Raw genomic sequence first — 19,504 nt, forward strand, 5'->3', positions numbered from 1 at the left:
GAGTCCCTTGGACTGCAAGGAGATCCAACCAGTCTATTCTGAAGGAGATCAGCCCTGGGCTTTCTTTGGAAGGAATGATGCTAAAGCTGAAGCTCCAGTACTTTGGCCACCTCATGTGAAGAGTTGACTCATTGGAAAAGACTTTGATGCTGGGAGGGATTGGGGGCAGGAGGAGAAGGGGACCACAGAGGATGAGATGGCTGGATGGCATCACGGACTCGATGGACATGAATCTGAGTGAACTCCGGGAGTTGGTGATGGACAGGGAGGCCTGGCGTGCTGCGATTCATGGGGTTGCAGAGTCGGACACGACTGAGCGACTGAACTGAACTGAATTAAACTCAATAATTAAATAAACATTTTTCCAAGTCTGCACAGAATAGTCTCCAATATAAAACAAATATTACATTTAAAAGAACTGAAATCACACAAAGTATGTTCTCAGAGCATTATAGAATTAAACTAGAAATCAATAATAAAAAGATAGGCAAATCTCCAAACACTTGGGAATTAAACAAATACTTCTTAATAATCTACAGGTCAAAGAGAACTATCAAAGGAAATCAAAACATTTTGAATAGAACAAATGAAAATATAACATGTCAACATTTGTGGCATATAAGTAACAGCACTTAGGAGGAATTTTACAGTGGTAAATATTCATATTAGAAAATGAAGTTTCCATCTTAAACTGGAAAAAGAATAACAAAATCAAATCTAAGCATGTAGAAAAAATAATGATAAGAGCAGAAATTAGTGAAATTAAAAGCAGAAAACCCTTAACTTAGGAACAAAAGTCTGATGTTAGAACGAAATAATGCTACCAACATCATGGAATGTACAGTGAATCTGAAATATCCAAATTAATGCCAGAAGCAAAAAATCAGCATTAAAAAATAAATTTACTACAGTGGTTTTAGATTTATGTTAAAATACATCCAGTCAAATGTGTAATCCTTATGGAAAAAGCTAGTTCTAAAATATGTGGTTATTCACACACATACACTGGTTGTATGTTTTTTTGTTGATCTGTTTTTTGTTAAAGTAGTAAGAATAATAAAATGAATATCTATATTCATTACCTAGATTAAACGCTGAGAATTTTTGCTACATTTGCCTTTTATAACTTTTACACACAGTATTTTAATTAAATACTTCAGTATTGCATTTCTAAAAATTAGCATTTCCTACAACGCTTACTACTATCACACTAAAAATAACAATAATTCCTAATATCATTAACAGTTCAATTTTAATAAGTAAAAATTAACCCTTATTTGTTCCCCAAATGTCTTTTGCAGCTGATTTAAGCCGATCCAGTCAAGAATCACGCATTACACCTAGGTGTTATGTCAGTAATGTGCGTGTGTGCTCAAGTCGGCTGGTTTTGTCTGACGCTTTGCAACCCGCCAAGCTTCTCTATCCATGGGACAGTCTCTGTCCATGGAGACAATCCATGGGATTCTCCAGGCAAGAATACTAGAGTGGGTTGCCATGCCTTCCTCCAGGGGATCTTCCTGAGCCAGGCATGGAGCCTGCGTCTCGGGCTTCTCTTGCATTGCAGGCAGATTTTTTATCCCCAAACCACCGGGGAAGCCCTATGTCAGTAAAGTCGAGTTCTATTCTACAACCTGGCGAAGTTTACAAATCTTGGGCGCCAGGTAACAGGAACGTTTAACAGAGAAACTCGAGATTATCCATAGCAAGGATTTACGCGAAATGCAGTTTTCACCAGGGTAATGGACGACGCTGCTCCGCTGGCACAGGCGTACTTCCGCTTGTAGCTGTAAATTGTCTTTCCCTAGGCTACCGCCTTTTTCGGGAAGCGATTCCTGCGCTTCCGAGTCTGCGCTCCTCAGGAGCCAGTGCAACCCAACGAGGGAGCAGAGGGTGAGCCCGGGAGGGTTAGGGGAGGGAAGACGGGTACGACGCAGCTCGGGGGCGGGCGGAGGCGGGACTGGGAGGAGCCCAGCTGACCTCTCTGCAGGACCCCGCTGCACTTGAGCTCGAGAGGTCGAGAGTAGGCCGCCTTGTCTTGCTAAAGGGACCGCTGGGTGGAGGCGCCTCTGTCAGTGGAAGGGGCCGGCCTCCACAATGGGGACCCGGGGTCACGAGCTCCGTGGCGGTGCACAGTTCGTGCGTGTTCGTCTAGGGAAGGAAAGGGAGCGCTGGCTGGAGCGGTCTGAGCGGGATTCCAGTTCCAGCGCTTTCACTGAGCAACCCTGGGAATGACAGTTAACTGCAGGGGGTACAATTTCGTCTTCTGCAAAACAAGAATATTAGTAATACCCAACTCATGCAGTTCTGCGCTGTATATATAATGTATGTATTAGTAGTAGTAGTAGTGTATGGATGCTCGGTTGTGTCCAACTCTGCCACATCTTGGCTCCTCTGACCCTGTCTACTCCCGCCAGGCTTCTCTATCCATGGGATTATCCTGACAAGAATACCGAAATGAAATGGGTCGCCGTTTCCTTTTCTAGAGGATCTCTGCCACTCAGGGATCCAACCCAAATCTGCAGCTTCTGCAATGGCAGGTGGATTCTTTTACCATTGAACCACCTGGGAAGCCCAATATATATATTATGAATATACAAATACACACACAAACTGGGTTTTTTCCATCAGAGATCTTCATTTCTCACAACTATCTCTGAGGTGGGTTTAACTGTCTTCATGTTAAGAGAGGGGACAACTTGAGGCTCAGAGAGGTGAAGTGATCCAAGATCACAGAGTCAGCAGCGGTGGGAATCTAATTTTCAACTTTCAGTGTTCTTTTTCCTTTTTTGCAAATCTCTTGTTCTTTCTACTAAACCACCCTGCTTAAAACCCAGCATCGTTATTCATAGCATTGGGCCCTGATACCTCTTTCTTGATCCCAAGGAAATAATTGTGAAATACATATGGACTGAATCATTGCTTGGCCCTTGTGTCTTGGGGATTCTTGATGACCCTTCTGAGCCCTTGGAACAGGCAGCCCAATTGAGATTTCCAAGCCTGGTCTGCCTTGTTCTGTCTTCGTTCTTGGAAGCCTTTATTTGAGTTTGTAGATGACCCAGCCCATGAACCTTAGAGAAAGTATGTTCTATGAGGGTCAGATTGGGGGCCCTGTTTGAAAGTTCCAACTAAGTTTAATTCGTCCCTCTGGCCCTGGTCCCAGCTTTCTTGTAACGAAACAGCTCTTGAGGTGAGAAGGGGCAATCCATAGAAACCCTCCCTGGAAGATTACCAGAGCTCAGAATGGAGGCAAAAGAGGCCCAAGAAAGAATTTCCTGGGTGCAATTATTGGTTCCCCTACTCAGAGTGAGCAAGGCTTGGGTGATGTCATTACATCCAGAAGCCATTGCATACTGTCCAGTGAGCAGCTTTCAGAACTGAGATGACGCTCAGCATGAGCAAGGGGCCAGCAGCACAGCTGAGGGCAGTTAGGAGGCAGCGTTGTGAGGACACAGTTCAGCAAAAGAATTACTGCCTATAGAAGGGGAAATTGCCCCTCTTGCTGGCCCTAATCAGTCCACTCCCTTCACCCTGCATTTACTCTTTACACAGTCTACAGAGAGGCATCACTGCTCCTTTAATTCTGATTGTTAAAGAAATCAATATGTATAGAGACTTTGAAGATTGTTTTTTTGTTTTGCCTTTATTTGAGAGGTGAAAAAAAATGGTCCTAGAAAATGAATGAGTTGTGTAGAGTCACATAATTTATTAGTGGCATGCCCAGAGAACTCACTACTGTCCACTCTTAATAATTAAGTGACATCAAGTTGTTTTATTAAAAGATCCTTTTGAGAAACTAAGAGTAAATAAAGTACTCTATCTCTTTCCAGGAGATGTTGGTGAGGATTTTCTAACTTAAGGTCCAAACACTGTCACTAAGAATGCAGAGACACAGTACAGCCAGGGCTTACTTGCTTGCTTCCCTGATTTTATTTATTTTTGCAGTGTTGGTTCTAATGAAGGCAGTCTTCTTTGTACTGTACTTTGTTTAATTAGTCCTCTGTTGTTCATTTTTATTTTAGTCAGTGGGAGGGAAAGATGAATTCTTTATAAAGTAGTAAGAAATGTGTACATTCATGCATGCCAAGTTGCTTCAGTCATGTCTGACTCTGTGCAGTCGTATGGACTGTAGCCTGCCAGGCTCCTCCGTCCATAGGATTCTCCAGGCAAGAATACTGGAATGGATTGCCATGCCCTCCTGAAGAAATATGTACCTTCATTCAGTGAAAAAATCACATTCCAAACTCTCTCTGACCTATCAGAGTCAACGTAGACACATGGGTGCTCTTCCGCAGGATCTGTCCTGCCCTTCTTAGGGCTAAAGGGATGTTGTCTCACAGGGGCCTGTAGACAGCTGCTGTTTGAAGCTTAATAGGCAGCTGACTCTGGGAGCTGCACAGCAGGCTCAGTTGCACAGGACCTCATTCTCTCTCCATCCCCAGCTGTACCTTTAAGGTTCTTTTCAGGTTTCCAAGAGAATCAAGAAATGAACAGATCACAAGGTGAGTTGTTTATTCCCACTTTGTTTTACAATGAACTTTGTGCAATTTGTAAGGGAACAAGTATTAAAATAAAAAGGTAAAAATACATGAAAATCAATGTCAAAAAACTGTACAGAGTATCAGGTCACTAGCTGAGCTGAGTCATAGTATAGATATCTGCAGGTTCTATAATGTGCCGGAGTCATGAAAGTCAACCTGCGGATTGGCTTCTAATCTTCCTGACAGCAAAAGAGAACCCACAGAGGAGTCTTCTAGAGTACTAAAACATTGACACTGCTATAGCAAATTATCGTAGACTGGTGGATTAAACAACAAAGACTTATTTCTCAGAGTTCTGGGGTCTAGAAAGTCCAAGGTCAAGGTGCCGACAGATTTGGTTCTTGATGCGAAGTCAAGTGGGCCTTAGGAAGCGTCACTATGAACAAAGCTAGTGGAGGTGATGGAATTCCAGTTGAGCTATTTCAAATCCTGAAAGATGATACTGTGAAAGTGCTGCACTCAATATGCCAGCAAATTTGGAAAACTCAGCAGTGGCCACAGGACTGGAAAATGTCAGTTTTCATTCCAATCCCAAAGAAAGGCAATGCCAAAGAATGCTCAAACTACCACACAATTGCACTCATCTCACACACTAGTAGAGTAATGCTCAAAATTCTCCAAACCAGGCTTCAGCAATACATGAACCGTGAACCTCCAGATGTTCAAGCTGGTTTTAGAAAAGGCAGAGGAACAAGAGATCAAATTGCCAACAGCCTATGGATCATGGAAAAAGCAAGAGAATTCCAGAAAAACATCTACTTCTGCTTTACTGACTATGCCAAAGCCTTTGACTGTGTGGAAAATTCTAAAAGAGATGGGAATACAGACCACCTGACCTGCCTCTTGAGAAACCTATATGCAGGTCAGGAAGCAACAGTTAGAACTGCACATGGAACAACAGACTGGTTCCAAATAGGAAAAGGAGTACGTCAAGGCTGTATATTGTCACCCTGCTTATTTAACTTATATGCAGAGTACATCATGAGAAACGCTGGGGTGGAAGAAGCACAAGCTGGAATCAAGATTGCCGGGAGAAATATCAATAACCTCAGATATGCAGATGACACCACCCGTATGGCAGAAAGTGAAAAGGAACTCAAAAGCCTCTTGACGAAAGTGAAAGAGGAGAGCGAAAAAGTTGGCTTAAAGCTCAACATTCAGAAAACGAAGATCATGGCATCCAGTCCCATCACTTCATGGGAAATAGATGGGGAAACAGTGGAAACAGTGTCAGACTTTATTTCTGGGGGCTCCAAAATCACTGCAGATGGTGATTTCAGCCGTGAAATTAAAAGACGCTTACTCCTTGGAAGGAAAGTTATGACCAACCTAGATAGCATATTCAAAAGCAGAGATATTACTTTGCCAACTAAGGTCCGTCTAGTCAAGGCTGTGGTTCTTCCAGTGGTCATGTATGGATGTAAGAGTTGAACTGTGAAGAAAGCTGAGTGCCAAAGAATTGATGCTTTTGAACTGTGGTGTTGGAGAAGACTCTTGAGAATCCCTTGGACTGCAAGGAGATCCAACCAGTCCATCCTAAAGGAGATTGGTCCTGGGTGTTCATTGGAAGGACTGATGCTGAAGCTGAAACTGCAATACTTTGGCCACCTCATGCAAAGAGTTGACTCATTGGAAAAGACTATGATGCTGGGAGGGATTGGGGGCAGAAAGAGAAGGGGACCACAGAGGATGAGATGGCTGGATGGCATCACCAACTCAATGTACATGAGTTTGAGTGAACTCTGGGAGTTGTTGATGGACAGGGAGGCCTGGCGTGCTGTGATTCATGGGGTCATAAAGAGTCGGACACGACTGAGCGACTGAACTGAACTGAGGGCCCTCTTTCAGTTTGCAGATGGCCACCTTCTCTTTGTATCCTTACTTGGTTGAGAAAGAGAGCTGGCGGTGGGTGGGGGGGCGGGGCAGGCTCTCTTCTGTCTTTTCTTCTAAAGGAACTAAATTTATCATGAGGCCTCCATGCTGATGAGCCAACTATCTCCCAAAGGCCCCATCTCCAAATACCATCACATTGGGTATTAGGCCTTCAACATACAAACTGGGACAGTGAAGAGGGGACACAAATGTTCAGTCGATTACAGGGTTTGAATAAGCAATTTTCCAATGGTCTTGCTTGGTCCAGCAGTAAGATCTAGAATATCAGAAGAAGGTTGAATGGTCTGCATGCCCTTAAAATAGCTCTGCATGAGTATTTCCCTTAGCTAGATGGTAGAGCTGTGCATAAGACTGCCACTTACCCTGCTTTCTTGCCAGTAATCAGCAATTGGTATTGTCAGACTCTAGATGTATTGCCAATCTCATTTCTTTCTTTTTTTTTTTTTTAAAGAAATTTGACTGTGACTGTTTTATTTATTTATGGCTGCACTGGGTCTTCATTGCAGTCTGCAGGCTTCTCTTATTGTGGAGCATGGGCTCTAGGCTTGCAGACTTCAGTAGTTGTGGCACCTGGGCTTATTGCTCCTTGGCATGTGGAATCTTCCCAGAGCAGGGATCAAACCCATGTCCTCTGCATTGGCAGGCAGATTCTTAACCACTGGACCACAGGGGAAGTCTGCCAATCACATTTCTGAAAAAAGCTCATAATTTTAATTTGCATTTCTGAGATTACTTCCAGAAATGATTTCCCATGTAGCTCAACTGGTAAAGAATCTGCCTGCAATGCAAGAGACTCCAGTTCGATTCCTGAGTCAGGAAGATCTGCTGGAGAAGGGATAGGTTACCCATTCCAGTATTCTTGGGCTTCCCTGGTAGCTCAGCTGGTACAGAATCCACCTGCAATGTGGGAGACCTGGGTTCGGTCCATGAGTTGGGAAGATCCTCTGGAGAAGGGAATGGCTACTCATTCTAGCAATCTGGCCTGGAGAATTCTATTGACTGTATAGTCCATGGGATCACAGAGTCGGATACAACTGAGTGACTTTCACTCTGAGATTACTAATGAGCTTGTACATCACATATATTGGCTTTTCGTTGCTTTTGTGAATGACTTCATTTTTAAATTATATTTTTCTATATTAATTTAAATAATATTTTATACATTTTAAACAGTAATTCTTTTTCTATTATATTTTTTGTGTATGTTTTCTCTAACTCTCCCAAACTCCCTCTGCAGTGCCTTTGGCCTTATGAGAGTTTTGTATTTTTGTATAGGCTGATCTTTTGATCTTTCCCATTTGATCTTTTTCTTTTGAATTTTATTTTAAAATTCTTCTCTAACCCAAGATCATAGTATTTTATTTAATTAATATTAATACTATTTAAAAATATTTAAGTAAAATATTTAAGCCTTGAATCAATATGGAATTCACTATTGTAGATAGTTTGAGGAAGGAATCTAGTTTTACCTTTTAACACATAAAGCCAGTTGTACCAACTCATTATTATTGTTTGTAATTGTAATGTAATTGCAATTGTGATGCCACAGTGTATTACCATGTCTCCACACATCTATTTCTGGGCATTCTAATTTATTTGATTAGTTATTAATTCAGCTTAGAGTGTGGAATCCTGGATTAGATCTTGGAACAAAAAAAGGATATTAATGGAAAAATTGGTGAAATCTAAATAAAGAGTTTAGTTTGGTTAATAGCATACCAATGTTAATTTCCTTTTTTTTTTTCTTTTTGGCCTGTGGAATTTTAGTTCCCTGACCAGGAACTGAATGCAGGCCCTTGGCAGTGACAGTGAGGAATCCTAACCACTGGACCATCAGGGAATTCCTATGCTGTTAATTTCTTGATTTTGATAATTGTACTTTGATAATTGTATTGTTTGCAGATGGGACATGGAAAGTATAAAGTAATTCTGGAAAATGATTTTATGCTATAAATAAAAATGTACTGAAATACCTGATTAAAAGAACTCAGAAGGCCACCATTGACCAAACTGAGACAGCTTAGCTTCAAAAAGAATAACTGGTAATGGATTATTACACAACAACCAAAAAAATGTCATGAGTTCCTAGTAATACAGAAGAGAGATGTAGAAGAAAGAAAGAAAGCTCTTCCTCATGGAAAAAAATGCCAACTAGCAAATACAGAAGAAATTAGAGTAAGAAAATCATCATTTTATAAGCCCCACAGTATTAACTGACTTTACGACAATCATCCATCGGTACTAAAACCATTGACTGAAATGTTGAAGGTGAACAGGTTAATTATTAAATAATTATAAGGCCTTAAAGCATTGCTTCCTCTCTCTCCCCAGAGTACTTATCACTTCCAGGAGAAAGTGTACCTTTACAATGGAGATTGCTGGTGATCATCACTTTATCCAAATACTCATACTCATTTTCACCAATAGAGACATATCTGGTGTTTAGTTCCCCTTTCTGTTGCCATAAGAGGTGTGCAAAGCACCTGTGTTGTGTTCTTTTCCAAAATATAAAAAGTCGATCTGCATTTAGCCATAAGGAAACAATCTGACAAATCCAGGATATGGGATATTTTACAAGACAGCTGGTCTGGTTTTTTTTTTTAATTAATTAATTTTATTTTTGGCTGCTTCCGCATGTAACCCGCTCCCCCTGTGCTGGAAGCGTGGAGTCTCAACCACTGGACCACCAGAGAAGTCCTGGATATTTTAAAAAATCAAAACAAAAAGATAAACTTTGTTCTTAGACTAGAGAAGATAGAAGAGGCACAACAGCCAAGTGTAATATGTGAGACTGGGTTGAATTCTGGATTGGGGAACTATTCTGAAAAATTGCATAAATAAGAGTTGTGTTAGATTATATTATTGAATTAATCTCCTCAGGTATGAATGTGATATATGGGAATGTGACTTTATTCTAAGGATATACATGCTGAAATATAGAAGAGTGAAGTGGCATGATCATTGCAAATTTCAAGTAATTCAGCAAAAGTTATATATAGAAAGAAATACCAAAAATATTACAAAAGAATTTAGGTGATGATTATTCAAGTGTTCATTTTAGTTTTTTCAGCTTTTCTTTAAGTTTGAAAATCAAAATGAAAAAGTTAGGGGTAAAAAACAGCATTGTGATTAAAACTTCCCTGGTGGTCCAATGGCTAAGACTCCATGCTCACAATGCAGGGAGCCCAGGTTTGATCCTTGGTCAGGGAACCAAATCCCCACATGCTGCAACTGAAAAAAAGAAGATTCCCCATGCCACAACTAAAGGTCCCACATGCTGCCCTAAGGCCTGGCTCAGCCAAATAATTTAAAAGAAAAAACAACAGCATTTTGGCATACACCTCGCATCTGGAGCTTGATGTCTAATACCACTCCTCACTGAAAGGAACCAGGACTCATTGGAGAATTGACTGTTCCAGGGCTGGAGCAGGATGAGTGTAAGATGAATTTGGGACATCGTGTTATGCCCTAAAGGAAAGAAGTATTCAAAGTAACCACAGGGCGTGTCAGGTTGAAGGGGCTTCTACCAGTCAAATTTGAGATAGTTGAACACCAATATAATTAGGTACAATAATGAATTGTAAACCACTGGGGAAAATAGGAATTTGTGAGTCTATATGTATAATAAATTGGCAGAAAGGAGATTTCTTGCTTATGGTAGATTAAGAGCAAATTGGTAAATATGGAAGGAGTGCAGAAGCTGAAAAACATTTTGCATTTATCATAGTGAAGATTGTATCAGGCAAGAATCATGAACTGGGGCTTCCTGGTGGTACAGGGGTTAAGACTGTGCTTTCACTGCAAGGAGCACTGGCTTGACCCTTGGTCGGAGAAGTTCTGCATGCCATGAGGTGTGGCCAAAGGAAAAAAGAAAATTTGCAAATTTAAAAAAGAATCATCAATTGATGCTAAATCTGATGAGGATTGAGGGCTTTTCATGGTCTTAAAGTCTCCCCAGAGATCACTTATTAGTTCCAAGGGAATTTAAAAAAGGCAGTAATTATCTGGTGGAGAAATTCGACAACCCTTTGCCGAAGTGGTCAGATTTAGCATTTTCACTGAGGGAGAGTGGCAGCATATGCTGTGGATGGGATGCCTATGGAGGGAACAACATCACCTATGCACTTTCCAGCCTAGTTCACATAACCTGAACCTAACCACGAGGAAACAGCAGACACACCGAAAGTGAGCATTCTAATTTTTTGAAAGGCTGTGCTCAGTCACTTAAGTTATGTCCAACTCTTTGTGACCCTATGGACTATAGCCTACTAGTCTCCTCTGTCCATGATGTTCTCCAGGCAAGAATGCTGGAGTGGGTTGCCATGCCCTCCTCCAAAGGATCTTCCCCACCCAGGGACTGAACCTGTATCTCCTTTATCTCCTGCATTACAGGTGGAGTCTTTATCTCTGAGCCACCAGGGAAGCCCATTTAGAAAGGGTTGGGAATCATATTTTTCAAAGATGCCAGTGTCATAAAAGACAAAAACTGTGGAAATGTCCTAGAACAAGAGAGCCTAAAGAGACATGGCAACTAAATGCAATACTTGACCCCAGACTGAATCTGCTTGGAAGAGGAAAGTTCTGTAAAAGAGGTTATTGTGTCCATTAACAAAACTGACATAAGAGATATAACAGATATAAGTACCATGTCAATGGAGGCAACCTAGATGTCCATCGGCAGACAAATGGATAAGAAAGTGGTGGTACATATATACAATGGAATATTACTCAGCCATTAAAAGGAAAGCATTTGAATCAGTTCTAATGAGGTGGATGAAACTGGAGCCTATTATACAGAGTGAAGTAAGTCAGAGAAAAAAAAAAACACCAATACAGTATACTAACACATATATATGGAATTTAGAAAGATGGTAATGATGACCCTATATGCGAGACAGCAAAAGAGACACAGATATAAAGAACAGACTTTTGGACTCTGGGAGAAAGCAAGGGTGGGATGATTTGAGAGAACAGCATTGAAACATGTATATTACCATACGTGAAATGGATCGCCAGTTGAGGTTCGATGCATGAGACAGGGTGCTCAGGCCAGTGCACTGGGATGACCCTGAGGGATGGGATGGGGAAGGAGGTGGAAGGGAGGGTCAGGATGGTGAACACATGTACACCCATGGCTGATTCATGTGAATGTATGGCAAAAACCACTAGAATATTGTAAAGTAATTAGCCCCCAATTGAAATTAATTAATTAATTTTAAAAAAGAAAAAGCACAACTTATATCTGAGCATATCAAGTCAAGCAAGACATATTTGTACAATTACTTGACTTTAAAAAAGGGGAAAAAAAGGAGCAATAACGAGATGAAAAGTTCAAGTGACTTACAAAAGAAAGAAAATTAGATCATTATCAGATTTTTGCCAGCAATGCTTTATGCTAGACCTCCCCCCAAAAAACCATTATTTACATTGAATGAATAACAAGTTAAACTCCAACTGCTCAAACAATATATGTAATGTAAGACAGATGCAGACTTCTCAATAAATTTAAGAAACTTAAAAAAAAAGTATCATGTTGATGTGATATATACTGAATTTGATAACTATACCATGGTATATAGGAGAATATCCCTATTCTTAACAATACACACTGAAATATTTATGGCCATGATATATGTAACTTAGCTTCAAATAGTACAGGAAAAAGTGTGAGTGTATGTTAGCAGATATGTGTTCATAGGTAAAGAAGAAGAGGGAACACCTACAAATGACAAAATGGGTTAAAGGTTAACAAAAAGTGAATCTAGATATGTGCGTATTCCTTGTACACATTTTATTTTTGCAGTATTTCTGTGGGTTTGACCACTTTTGAACATTTTTTAAAAATATAACATTATAGAGTCTGGTCTATATACTTTCTAAGGTGACTCAGATGTGCAGGCAGAATTGGGAACCACCATTCCAGAATGTTAAATCTGAAATTATGTAAGTCCAGGGCTTATTCACATCTTTTTACTGATTCCACATTTTCTGGAGTGGGAGCTTTCAGAATGGGAGATGGGCATTCCAGGAGATGCGCAAGACTGTCCATCAGAATCTCTGAATAAGATATTACAATTTGTATTAAATTTTTATCTAAAATTGAGAAAGTGATTTTCATTAAATAATGCTTGGGTTGTAATTACATGTACTTATATACAATATATACAAATAGTATAGTTCAAATGATGGAGTGATGATCAAAGGATGTTTGGAGAGCACTGATTTATAGAAACTGGTTCTGAATTATTCCATGTCTGGCCTAGTTTAGTTCTTTATCTTACCTTACACCTTTACTCTGTTGCTCTAACACATACCCTAGTTGCTCTCCTCTGAACTTCTAAAATACATTTTAAATGCCTACAAAATGCATTTGACCACGTGGAGGCTAATGCATATTTTTACGTAATACAACTACTCAGAGATTTTCAGCCTTATAACAGCCACATAATAATAGAATGGAACTAATTTTTCCTTCCTTATGTCTACACTATATGCCTTGTACAGGCTTCCCTGATGGCTCAGCTATAAAGAATCTGCTTGCCAGTGCAGGACATGTGGGTTTGATCCCTGGGTTAGGAAGATCCCCTGGAGAAGGAAATGGCAACCCACTCCAGTATGCTTCTTTGGGAAACCCCATAGACAGAGGAGCCTGGCAAACTACAGTCCATGGGGTTGCAAAGAGTTGGACATGACTACGTGACTAAACAACAATCTTGTAAGCGTTTCTACATAGTTCCTATAATATCTTATTGTAAATAGATGCTTGTATATCTATTTTGCTACTAGAATTTAAGCTTACTGATCTTGATTTTTTCTGAGCAATTAGAATGTTTCCATGTACAGAGTAGTGAGCTCAACAGAAGCTTTTCTAAAGCTTCTTTCCTTTATTATTTATTTATTTTATTTTCGGCTGCACTGAGTCTTCATTGCTGGGCGCAGTCTTCCTCAAGTTGCAGCAAGTGGGAGCTACTCCCTAGTTGCACTGCATGGGCTTCTCATCGCTGAGGCTTCTCTTATTGTGCAGCACAGGTTCAGTAGTTGCAGCTCTTGGGCCCTAGAGCACAAAGCTTAATAGTTGCAGTGCACGGGCGTAGTTGCCCTGTGGCATGTGGAACCTTCCCGGACCAGAGATCGAACCCATGTCACCGGCACTGGCAAGTGAATTCTTAACCACCACGCCACCAGAGAAGTCCAATAGAAGGATTTTTAGTTCAGTAATTAATCACTAAGCTTGTTGACAAGCTATTTCTAATACCTCTTTCTCCCATAAAAGTGAAAACATCATATACTGTATGCATCAAATCAAATTTTTATAACTTGTATCAGTGCATGCAATAAGGTCCATTTCTTATACGTATTTTTCACATTCTCCAATTGTTAACAATTCAGATTAAATAAAATGTACTGTTACAGGGACCAGTATCATTCAAGGATGTGTCAACCAACTTCATCCAGGCAGAGTGGCAGTGGCTAGACTCAACTCAGAAGATCTTGTATAGCGATGTGATGCTGGAAAACTGTAGCAACCTGGTCTCAGTGAGTAAGCCGAGCTTCCCATGTTACTTCTGGAGCCTGATTTCCACTTTCAGTTGATGAAACATCAAACCTCTGAAGAGTTGAATTGTTTTTAATGTTAAAGTTTGGGGTTCAAAAATTCTTTTCATAAAACATTTATTTTATGGCGGCACTGGCTTTCTCTAGTTGGAGTGAGCGGGGGCTACTCTTTGTTGCTTCTCATTGTGATGACCTTTCTTGTTTCAGAGCACAGGCTCTAGGCAAAGTTGCAGCACATGGGCTCAGTAGTTGCGACTTGCAGGCTCTAGAGTAGGGGCTTAGTAATTGTGATGCACAGGCTTAGTTGTTGCACAGCATGTGGGATCTTCCCAGACCAGTAATCAAACCTGTGTCCCCTGCATTGGCAGGAGGATTCTTAATCACTGGACCACCATTGCTGTGTGCTCAGTAACTTAGATGTATCTGACTCTTTGCCACTCTTTGGACTGTAGACCGCCAGGCTCTTCTGTCTATGGGATTTTTTCAGGCAAGAATACTGGAATGGGTTGCCATTTTCCTCCTCCAGGGGATCTTCCCACCTAGGGATCAAATCAGTGTCTTCTATGTCTCCTGCATTGCAGGTGGATTTTTTACCCACTGAGCCACCAGGGAAGTCTTCAGAATTAACTTAATTACTCTGAGGCTCTAGGAAGGAGGTCAGTGTCTTTGCCCCTGGTGAGAAGTCCTACTCTGCTGAGGTTGATATAAGCACTGTAATCATGCATGACAGTCTTGAGGTGCCATGAGGCACAAGTGTCTGGATATGAGCCCTGTGTCACTTCCCATTGACAGGGTGTCTCATAACCAAACCTGCTGTAATCTCCCAGTTAAGCTGGGAATAGAGCCCTGGATAACAGAGGTAGAGATCTCAAGCCAAAGCCTTCCTGGTGAGTCATTGTGTACCAAAGCAGCGGAAGCTAATGGAAATTAGATCTCAAGTGGACCATGAGTTGCTTGACACTTACAGTTTCTTTGGCTGCTGTAACAAAGTAACACATCCTGGGAGGCTTAAAACAACAGAAAATTTATTCTCTCACAGTCCTGGAAGCTACAAGTGAAAAATCAAAGTGTCAGCAGGACCACACTCCCTCCAGAGACTCTAAGAGGGCGTCCTTTCTGCTTCTTCCTAAATTTTGGTGGTTGCGACAGCACTTGTCCCTCCTTGACATACAGCTGTATTACTCCAGTCCCTGCTTCCATTTGTCACATGACCTCTGTGTGTCATCTTCTTGTAGCGACAGCAGTCTTATTGAGTTTAGGGCCCACCCTAATCCATTATGACATCATCTTAATTCATTACATCTGCAAAAACCCTCTTTTCAAATAAGGTCACATTCTAAGATCCTGGGTGGACATGAATTTGGAGTAGACATTAGTCAACCCAATATAAGATCTTTGAAACCTTTTTGGAAATCTCTTTTTAGAGGCTTCATACCTTTTCAAAGTTTGAGGATTATCCAACCACCATTCCTCAAATACTTAAATTAACACCTTGAAATGTCACCTCCTCTCAGGAAGTGCTCCTTCTATGCTTAGTGTTTATAGAGAAACTTCGGGCTCTGACATTACCCAAGGCCTATGGTTTTCCTGTGGTCATGTATGGATGTGAGAGTTGGACTGTGAAGAAGGCTGAGTGCCAAAGAATGAATGCGTTTGAACTGTGGTGTTGGAGAAGACTCTTGAGAGTCCCTTGGACTGCAAGGAGATCCAATCAGTCCATTCTGAAGGAGATCAACCCTGGCATTTCTTTGGAAGGAATGATGCTAATGCTGAAACTCCAGTACTTTGGCCACCTCATGCGAAGAGTTGACTCATTGGGAAAGACTCTGATGCCGGGAGGGATTGGGGGCAGGAGGAGAAGGGGACGACCGAGGATGAGATGGCTGGATGGCATCACGGACTCGATGGACGTGAGTCTGAGTGAACTCCAGGAGGTGGTGATGAACAGGGAGGCCTGGCGTGCTGCGATTCATGGGGTCACAAAGAGTCGGACACGACTGAGCGACTGAACTGAACTGAACTGAATTCTTGGTTACTGCTTCTTGAATATTTATTTCTTCCTAATTCCTCTTTCAGTAGCGCTTTCAGTTGCCAAATTTCCTCTTATTTTCACATAGTCCTTTGACCATCATCATTTTTAGATATGTTCTTGAGAAATTATTATAAACATCTGTGATTCTTGTGCCTTCAAGTTTTTCTGCTCATTCCTTCTTTCCTTTTGTGGTAAAATGCCTCATATTTTTTTCTGTATCCTGACTCACTTTCGCTGTTATCCCTGCTGTTAAAGACTTCATTACCATTTTTTTTTTTTTTGCCCAAATTGATAATTACCTTCTTTACCTTTGTGATTTATTTTTGTTTTTATATATTTATTACTATTAAATTTATTTTTATCTTTGGCTGCACTGGATCTTTGATGCTGTACTGGGGCTTTCTCTAGTTGTGGAGCATGAGCTTCCAGTCACACAGGCTTTAGTAGCTGTAGGCAAAGATTTAATTGCCTCGAGGCATGTGGGATCTTCCTGGGTCAGAGACAGAACTTATGTCCCCTGCATTGGCAGGAGGATTCTTCACCACTGGACCACCAGGGAAGTCCCTGTACTTTATTTGATAGCACTCAAAATCCTTTCTAAAATACACTTAAATTTGCCTTTGGCAAGTAGAACTAATTTGATCACACTCACCTTTCCTAAATATTTATCCGTCTGTTGTCTGTCTACTTTACCAACCAGCACCAGTTAATTAAATCAATAAATTTTAGCTTATGTAGTCATTTGTCCAATTTGAGATATCTGTAAAGGCTCTATTTTTACCTTCTGCTCTTCTCAGATGTTTTTAAGTGATTATTAACCCATATTCAGGACTTAAGCTTTCTTTATGTTTATGACTTTGAAGTTGGTGGCAATCTCATAATCACTATAATCAACACTTGCATTATAGCCTACGGTGTACTGGGCACCATTCTAAGCAGGTTATGTGTATTAATTCATCTACTTCCCACAATTACCCCATGATATAACAGTATAAATATGGTTACCATTTTACTGGATTAACAAACCGAAGTCCACAGAGACTAAGTAACATGCCCAAGGTCCTCCTTTTTCTCCTGTTAGCACGTATGGAATCTTCTTAAACTGCCATCTCTATCATTCTTTCTTATAAAGTTTATCTCAGTATCGGTTATCTGTTATTATTATGCCTAAGTTCCTTTAGTGTGCTCAGTTGTCATGAATTTTAACTAGAACCAGAACCATATTATCACATATCTGGATTCTTATTGCATTTGACAGATTTGGTTACCAAAATTGTAAAATATATGTTGACACTAGCCTAAGAAGATAAATCTATATGTACTATAATTTCCAAATTTATAATTCTGTTTTTTATAAGGACTATCATTATGGCCCTGTGTTTCCTAATCAAATTTTACTTTTCTCTATTTGTCCTAAACTTAGGCTTAATTTCATCTAGATCCATATCCTGAAACATATATAGATCTTTTGTTAAAGTTTATTTTGCCTCATAAGAAACCTTAAATCTTTAATTTAAAAAAATGTTATTGGATTTTTTTGTGAAGAGGTGAAGACTGAGCAATTGCCACCGCGTCGCTGACCTTGAGCAGCAATTAGCTTCTCCACATAGAATCCAGGGGTAGGAGATTCAGAATAGAATCTTCTCCCTTCCCCATCCTGGGAGATTTTTTTTATCTTCAGCTACATTTTTCAGCTTTGTGAGGCACCTTATCATCAAAGACAATTGCCAACAATGTTACCAACAAGACAGATCCTCACTCCATGAACTCTCATGTATCCATTGGGAATCTCAATATCTTTGTGGTCAAGAAATCTGGCGTGGAGGCAATCTTCTCAAAATACAGCAAAATTGTGGGTTGCTCTGTTCATAAGGGCTTTGCCTTCGTTCAGTATGTTAATGAGAGAAATGCCCAGGATGCTGTGGCCGGAGAGAATGGCAGTATGATTGCTGGCCAGGTTTTTAGATACTAATCTAAAAGTGAACCAAGGAAAAGCAGGTGTGAAATGATCTACAGCAGAGATATCAGGCTCATCTTTTGACTTGGACTATGACTTTGAACGGGACTATTAGGACAGGATGTACAGTTACCCAGCACATGTTCCTCATCCTCCTCCTATTGTGTGGGCTATAGTGCCCTCAAAATGCCAGTGTGTATCAGGAAACACCTCATGAAGGGGCAAAAGTGGCTTCAATTCTAAGAGCGGACAGCGGGGATCTTCTTCTAAGACTGGAAAGTTGAAAGGAGATGACCTTCAGACTATTAAGAAGGAGTTAACCCAGATAAAACAAAAAGTGGATTATTTACTGGGAAGCCTGAAAAAAATTGAAAAGGAACAGAGCAAACAAGGAAGAGAGATGAAGAATGATAAATCAGAAGAGGAGCAGAGCAGCAACTCCCTTAAGAAAGATGAGACTAATGGGAAGATGTAGTCTGAGGGGGATGCAGAGGGGTCAGATTCTGCTGAGGAGGGGAACCTACTGGGTGATGATGATAATGAAGATTGGGGGGATGACCAGCTGGAATTGATCAAGGATGATGAAAAAGAGGCTGAGGAAGGAGAGGATGACAGAGCGCCAATGGCGAGGATGACTCTTAAGCACATAGCAGGCTTTAGAAATCTTGTCCCATTATTTCTTTACCTAGGCACTTGTCTAAGATCAAAATTTTCACCAGATCCTCTCCCCTAGTATCTTTAGCACATGCTCATTGTTCTCCCCATCCTTGTCCTTTCCATGTTCATTAATTCATACTTCTTCACTTCCTTTGACCCTCCTAGTAGTTATGTTGTCTTACCCTGTAATTTTTGCTTTTAATTTTGATACCTCATTATGACCTAACAATAAAAAGGATGTATGGTTTTTATCAACTGTCTCCAAAATAATATCTTGTTATAAAGGGAGTACAGTTCTTTCCAGTCATACAGTAATTGCTTCTCTAACTTCTCATTAGTCGAGTAGCCCCTGAGAGCAGCTTTGAGTTACAGGTATGTGTGTTATACCCCACATAAGAGTGCTATGTGAGGCTTTTCAACACAAATGTAACAATGTATTTTTGTGAACAAGAGTTGTCATGTTAAATGCATCTTCTAGAAAAATAACTAGTGTAATTGTCTTAAGATTTGTCTTCTAAAGTTGATACTGTGTGCTATTTTTGTGAACAGCCTGATGTTTGGGACCTTTTTTCTCAAAATAAACAAGTCCTTATTAAACCAGGAAAAAAAATGTTATTGAAGTATAGTTGATTGACAGTGTTGTGTTAATTTCTGCTGTATAGCATGGCGATCCATTATCATAATATACATACACCCTTTTTCATATTCTTTTCCATTATAGTTTATCACAGGATTTTGATTATAGTTCCCTGTGATATATACTTGTCATTTATCCATTCTATACACAATAGTATCCATCTGATAATCCCAAACTCCCAATCCATCCCTCCCCTACCTCCTCTCTACCATGGTAACCACAAGTCTGTTCTCTAT

At 40.4% G+C, this 19,504-nt stretch overlaps 1 pseudogene; it reads left to right on the forward strand.

Moving 5' to 3' along the window:
* The first annotated feature begins 1,600 nt into the window (after positions 1–1,600).
* On the forward strand, positions 1,601–18,886 carry LOC114110787 (heterogeneous nuclear ribonucleoprotein C-like; annotated as a pseudogene).
* The last annotated feature ends 618 nt before the right edge of the window (positions 18,887–19,504 follow it).

This window comes from Ovis aries, chromosome 25 (genome assembly GCF_016772045.2).
Source record: "Ovis aries strain OAR_USU_Benz2616 breed Rambouillet chromosome 25, ARS-UI_Ramb_v3.0, whole genome shotgun sequence".
Lineage (NCBI taxonomy): Eukaryota > Metazoa > Chordata > Mammalia > Artiodactyla > Bovidae > Ovis > Ovis aries.